This window comes from Fragaria vesca, linkage group LG6 (assembly GCF_000184155.1).
Source record: "Fragaria vesca subsp. vesca linkage group LG6, FraVesHawaii_1.0, whole genome shotgun sequence".
Taxonomy (NCBI): domain Eukaryota; kingdom Viridiplantae; phylum Streptophyta; class Magnoliopsida; order Rosales; family Rosaceae; genus Fragaria; species Fragaria vesca.
In genome coordinates, this window is record NC_020496.1 from 18302178 (window position 1) to 18310192 (window position 8015).

Genomic DNA, 8015 nt, shown 5'->3' on the forward strand with positions numbered 1-8015 from the left:
ATCATATGCTTAACGGTTGTCCTTCGATAAGGTGACAAGTAAACTGTATATACTGGTTTTGGTTATTCAAAATCTGTTTTACCTTTCTTTTATACTACATTGATGTTGTTGGGGAAGGGCAGTTGCGAAAGGGAGCATAAGAATGCACAGAGAGAATGGAACTTTGTGCTTGTGTTAAATTTTATATGATAGTTAACTAGTTAAGCATTACCATTGTAATTAGAATCTGACATAGGGATCTGTATGTTCTTGATTCTTATTCCACCTAAGTTATAGTCTCTTATGAACTCTCTGCTTTCATTTTGTAAGAGCTAATTTTTCTTTGTTGCTGGCATATAGAACATCACGATTTATGCTTTGATTAGTAGTTGCCTTTTTAGATAAATTCATAGATACATATGTACATATTACTTTTCACATATTTGATAGCTTTGTCAGGACCCACCCCGAATTTCACCCTGAAACCCGAAGTAAATCCTGCGGGGACCACCTCTAAGGAAAATTTACCGAAAATTCGGCATAACCTCTCTTGAAAATGGACAACGCTTCCTAAATAAAACACCTGCAAGCACTTCTAAAAGTTCTAACTCCAACCTTATAAACTCCTGGAGCCTTCGTGTTTCCCACAATCACAACATCTCCCAATATAGATTCACTAATCTAACAAAGATCTTAAACCAACAACCACATATTCAGAGCAACTTTACTTGATAGGAGAGGAACTATACTATTGACTATGCCTCTTCTTCATGTACGCTCGGCCTTAACTATGTTAACTTGCAACTGGGCATTTTAAAACGAAGAACTCAGGGGAAAACATTTGAAAACGTTAGAGTGAGTGGATACAAATGAATTTATTAAAAATATTTATGCATTCTCATTTTTAATTTCCATAGAAATTATGCTGCATGCAACAAGCTCAAAAGCTCTCATCTCATAAACTGACAATAACACGACTAGCTCCGGTTAGTCTCCAAAGTTTTATAAAATAGAGCCTCCCAGGCTAAATATATATGTATGTATTTACACGTCTATACTCTCTATATAAATTCATGGGTCTATATAGGGTTACTACGCTCGCGTTCAACGTTCAGGTCACGTCTTAATGCGGTGCTACACTACGCCATTAAGGTGGACAGACGGGTGTATAAATATTTGTCCATACCCCTTATATGAATTAGGCACTCATATAGGGTTACTATGCTTACGTCTAACGCTCACGTCACACCATGCTGCGGTTATATGCTACGCCATTAAGGTGGACAGACATATGACTAGCATTTATATACATACTCTCCTTATCAATATATAATTATATTCACCGAAAATCCTATTTTCGGTAACTCTTCAAAAGAAATAAAATCGTTAAAATAAAATGACGTCAAATGTTCTAACACAATAAATTGCTCAAAAATCAATCATTGCATGCATATTATTTAAAACAAAAGTCCACTCACAATTTTAGGCATAAGCCTGACGAAATCCAAATCGCTACTCTAGTGAGGTTTCCTTAAATCTGGCACAAATATAGAATTAATTTTCCCAACTAAAAATTCAATATTTAAACAAAATAAGCAAAATTAACCAAGAGCCATACTCACGCTCATCATTGCCTAACTTCGATACGGTTCACACCTCAACACTAAAACCAGCAGCTTTAACTACACTCTTCCACAGATTATACGACTTTAATCCAACGGCCGGATTCTACCTTATTAATCCGTCAAAATTACCAAATTTCGAAAATTCACAAACCTATCCAAAAATCATCTAAAAATTCCATAATTCATATTAATAAACTTCCCTAAATATTCCACATTTAAAACTATATAAAACTCCCAAATAGCGGCGGTTGGAGGCCGATTCCGGCGATCTCCAATGTCTATGAAATTTTGACAGAATATTCCTCTCATCATGCTCTACAACTTTCCTAACAAGCACAACACCCAATTCCAAGCCTAACTAGGCCAATCGAACGAAAACATCATAAAAACTTTAGAATTTCCACCTCAAATTTCTCCTTACCTAGCTCAAGAGGGAGTGAGACCTTTGGAGGGGTTGCTGCACGGGAGGAGAGCTTCACAACGAGCCAAGGATCGCTAGCTATGGCGGCCGGACGAGGGAGTTCCGGTGAAGGAACCACCACGACAGTCGCCGCTTTCGAGGGGAAGAACATCTTCACGGCGGAGCTAGGGCGGCTGTCACCGGTCCAGGGAGGTAGCTGGGTCGGAGACCGACAGTTTGGGACCGGAGCGGCGGCGAACGGTGGCCGGACGACGGCGGGCGAACGGCCGGAAAATTGGGCAGCGGAAGAGGGAGAGAGATCGAGAGGAAGAGAAGAAGAAGAGAGAAAAGTGGTGTTTGGGCCTCACACCACCCGGTCCAACACTCTTAAACCAACCCAACTCCAACATAAAACACCCCGAAAAAATAATACCCTAATAAAAATTACCTTTTACTAGCTAAAATTTACTATTTTTACCGTCGTCAAAATTTTCTCCTACAAATAATTCTCCGAAAAATAAACGTCTCTCAAAACACCTCTATGGCCAATTAAATTATAACCTTAATGACGGAGACGGTAAAATTCTTATTATAACCAAACTAGTAAATAAGGTAAAAATTTAAGGGTCGGGATGTGACAAGCTTAGAGTAAGATATGCAATGAACATTTGCTCTTCTACAGGTTATGAAGAAAACTATGTTGAAAAATCTTTGCTCTCTGACTTTGGCCACAAGTCAAAGTCTGGTCCATTGCAAACTGAAGAAAACTGATTTGTTGTTTTCTGTTTCCAAGTTTGTATAAAGGGGCAATGTATATATTTCTATTTGCATGCTTTTGGTTAAAATTGGTTTTGCGGAATGACATTAGTTACTTTGATGGTAATTTGAGTAAGTTTTTTTATTTTTATTTGAACATACCTTATTTACAGCCTGCAGTGTGCGCCTTAATTAAGAGTTTAGTCACTCTTTCACGGCATGCTGTGTACGCCTTTAAAGATTCTTACGGCGAGCAAAAGAGGGTCGTAAATGACTTAAATGATATTTATAGAATCACTTTTACGGCGTGTTAATTGTTTTTTTATGACGTACTTTTGCACGCCGTAAAAGATATTAGTCTTTTACGGCTCGAGCTTTTATTGCCTATTTTTGTACGCCGTAAAAAGGCTTTTATGGCGTGCATTGTAGGCCGTAAAAGCTCATTTTTGGCGTAGTGTCATACATGTTAATCATCTTCTCCTTTTTGTTTGAAATGTATGTTATTTGTTAATTTTTTTGCTTTGAAGTATTAATTTGATGAACAACTAAGTCTGATTTGTTTGGATTTTGTGAAAGGATTGAGTTATGTTATATTTCTGCTACTTTAAGATTTATTGAAGTTAGACACTTTTGTTGTTGCTGCAGGGACTTGAAGGGCTATTTTGATCGACATAAAATAGCGAGAATCATGCTGGAGCTAGCAATTTGCCAAGGTCTATTGCTGCACACCAAGGCTCCAAGGCTCTTTGTCTTTTACATCAGTGGGTCAGGGCGTTTCGTTCCTTCCAACTTGGAGATACTCAATTTAGAAGGCCCTCTATTTTATGTTTATAGAAGGCATCATAACATGTTTAGGCAGTTTAGCTTTAGTTCTTGTAGCTTTATTTTGTGTACATTATTAGGCTTTCTACCAATGCACATAATTGTGTACTTGAAACAATGGTGGATTAATAGAAATTGCAATTAATGATTTTGGAATTGATTTTATGGTTTCATGTATGAATGCCTAATTGAACAGGGACACCAGATATGTGTAGCATAATATCAAAACCACAATAGAAATTAAATGAAAGTGAAGACTAAATCGTATCATAACAACATATATATGTGGTTTGACAAACTTAAATACTATGAATGGTTAAGTATACGTTGTTATTTTCCTATTCAGGCGACATATATGTGTTTGCATAAATAACATTTATCTGTTATTGGAAGGCATATCAAACGACACATATTTACTGTCTCAAAGAGATCAAATGAAAAAAGAAAAATTATACGTTGCCTGAAGATCATTCACCTGATGCATATGTGTCGTCGTACTACGTCTAGACATCAAAAGTATGTCATGTGGGTTCATCCAACGACACATAAATGTAGCGTGTAAAAGTTCAAATTCTAATTAATCAAGTATATGTCGCCTCTAACATTTTCACATGATGTTTAAATGTCGTCTTTAGTTGAATTAATCTACGCATGTATGTTGTTGTAAGACATTTTTCTCTCTCACTCGCAGTTATCAGGCGACACAAAGAGATGTGTCACCTCACGGCAAAAAAAAGATGTGTCACCTTCTAGCATGTCGACGTTTATACAATCAGGCGACATATATACCCTGTTGCCTTATCTTTTATCAGGCGACACATAATGAAAAAAGTCTTATGTCGCCTGATGTTTTTATGGGCGACACAACATTTGTGTCGCCTGATAGTTTAAACGTCGACATGCTAGAAGGCGACACATACGATTTGCATTAGGCGACACAACAGTTGTGTCACCTGATGCAAGAATTGGCATAGTGTATGTGCCTCCAATTTATTCATGAGTTCTTTCGTAAATATATATGACGAGAGTAAAGTAATGACATAAACGTAGTGGTATTGTCACACTCTAATTCGAAGGATAATTTTTAAAAATTTGGGCATGATATATCTCAAAATATTATAATCCCAAAACCTGCTCAACAAACTTCAAAGAAAACTAAAACTCAAATGCGGAAATGTAAATGTCACACAACTCAACACTGAGTTAAATATTACATTTCCTTGTTTACATAAACTTGAAAGTCAAGAAAATGAAAACACTCACATGAGTTTAATACTGTCTACCAAATATAATAATATAAAGTGTACAGCAACTAAAATTCTGCCACTATGCCTCCGCTTTAACCCTGTTGATCATCATCTGCACATCTAACCCTTACATCATGAATTGGTGCATCTAAAAAACTCGTATGAATAACTCCCAAAAATAACTCAATATTTCTAACATCCAAATAAAACACATGAGCAATTAAGAATAATAATTAATTGCACAAATCCAACACTTTTACAAATAACATGTACCCATGAGTCCCAGATACTAATAAGGTATCTTTCATGACCTACAACAAACACATGTACCCATGAGTCCTAGATACTAATAAGTATCTCTCATGACCTACAACAACAATTTATGTACCCATGGATCCCAAATACCTTAAGGTACATCCCATGACCTACACCGACAGACGGGCTAGAGCTCTATTCCTAACCGTAACTAATCACCCGGCCAAAGGCTTGGAACCCAGTTTGACTGTCCAATATCAAATCACAAAATAATAATAGCATCATAACCGTAATCAATCACCCGATTAAAGGCTTGGAACCCGGTTTGACTAACTAAACTACAATTTACAATATAATAATATCATCATCAACAACACAAAGAACACATCATAAAAAGTATATCCTTCCACATAGATATATTTATATGAACAAACATAGATATTCCCACAAGAATAATATATCAATAACCAAAAATATTATGATCACAAGAACCTTAAAAATAATCATATAATAGGAAAACTTGTTTTATCTTACCTATGAGTCGTTGGCGATCAAGCTCATATATTTTAAAACAAATAATAGCATATTATTAAATTCAACATCATCATCAAATGACCATAATAATTCGGTCCAATTGTGAACCTTAGTGAGATTTACTCACCTAATTAATCCGGCATCTTCCACAAAACAAAAGAGCCAAGCCAAAACACCCTTCACAAATCACCTTAGTAACCGAAGTACTATAGGATATCAAAACACCTTTAAACTAAACCTTAGCCCAAAGGATAACAACCTTCCAAGGTAGTCAAACTTAACAACCCAAAACTGTTGCTTCTACATGCCAAAACCTAAACTCAAAACCTCACACAAGTCTATGATTAACCTAGAACCTAACATGTAGTCCTTGCTCACAACCTAGAATTTCCACCTCTCAATAAGCTCACAACAACAAGAGCTAGCTAACCACAAAAAACTAAAGCCATAAACACGTGCCTCCACCAACTTCAAAATTTTGGGAAACTCTCAACATCAAACTTGTAGATTGAAGCAAGGAGAGCAACTTTAATACCTGAGGTTTTAACCAATTGGCCGAAATCGGCCGGAAAACGCCTCGAAACACCACCACGAACTCAAGCTTCAATTTGCAAATCCGGGGTTCAAAAACTCAAAAACTTGTTTCAATCTATGCTTATCCACAACTAAAAGGAGGAGAGGACCCAAACTCACCTAAGGTAGCCCCTCGTCGCCGCCGTGTACGGCGATTCCGATCGGTGACACGACAGCTCTCTTCTCTGGCCAAGAGCTCCGTCTCTGGCTTGCAACGTCGTGCCACACCAACCCAGACTTGGAGGGGACATCCGTGTGAGTCGAGCAGGACCAGCGATAGTCAAATCGGTGGCCAGATGGCGGAGTTTGCTCCGGTCAAAGTTGGGTGCATAGGTGAGCTCGGGAGAGGAAGAGAGAGATTCTGATTTTTTAGGGTTTCCAAAAATAAAACCCCCAACTTTTCTATTTATAAACTTCCCAAAATCGGAAACTAACATCCTCTGACCGTAACTTTTTCATACGACATCCGTTTCACGCATGCCACGTATCTACGAACTCGTATCGCCAAACTCTAGAACTTTCATGAAGGAAGTTTTCGAAAATAACTTACGGATAAAAAAGTCAACTTTTGGCCACTTAAAACAAGGCATCTTAATATTTACTCCCAAAACTTCAACTTTTCATAAACAAATAAGAATTTCCATAAATAACCCTTCATTAATTTCGGAAATAAAACAAGGAAATTGATATGAAAATCTGGGGTATTACAGGCATAGTCTCTTCTTCGTAAGGAAGTTGTGAGTTCCACTCATGATAACCTAGTTACAGCATCTAAGTTGTTATGAGATAAAAAAATATAAAAAAAATGGGGATTCCAGTTACACATTCACATTTGATGAGTATACCTCCTTAAATATTTGTAAAAATATTTTTCCTATTATGCTCCTTTAGAAAGTTAAGGCCACACTATTCGTCTGTTTTCTCTCCCATTACTTTGTTTCTGTTACTCTCTTTCCCCTACTAGACACCATCACCCTACCCCGAGAGAAGAAGAAATGAGAGAGAAAACAAAGATAACAATGATCTTTGGATTGATAAGAAGATGGCACTTGAATTATTGATCGCAGATGACACACTTGAATTATTTGCAAGATGGCACTCTGATGTCACCCAATCAGATTCTTTGGATTGATAAATTTGCAAAGTTTACAATGGGTAAACACCATCACGATTGGATTCTACTGGGTAACTTTTACAATGATCAAAGAATCTGAAAAACGAGAGAGAAAACAAAGTTTACAATGATCAAATTTGTAATTGTTGCTCGTTCCTGTGTTCTCTTACTTTGTTTCTTTTGTTCTCTTTCGGTTTTTCCCCAAGGGTTGCAATTCTACAAGGGTATATAAGGAAAAAAAAAATTGTAAAAAAATATAAGGAGGTATACTCAGCAAATGTGGAGGTGTAACTAAAATCACCGTAAAAACATGAAATGCCGTCCTATGCCTTAGGAACAACTTTACCAACCTAAGCGTTGGGAGGTCTTGGTATTAGACCTGTTGGTTTTTTCAATAATACAGCTTTTGCGAAACTTGCTTGGAAAGTCATCTATGTTGACCATAACTGGTGGTCTCAAATTATTAGGAAAAAAATACTTATCCAAGGTTTCTTTTTTTGGCAAAGAAAAGATAGAAGAACTCTATTGCTTGGAATTGTGTGTTGGATACCAAGGACTTAATTTTCAAGAGAATGAGATGGATTCTCGGTAATGGTATACAAATTAAGTTTTGGACTTTCAATTGGGTGTTTGATTGCTTTTTATTGAATTTTTTACCTCATGATAGACATCACTACAAAAAAGAATTCAGTTAGCCACCCTATATTGTC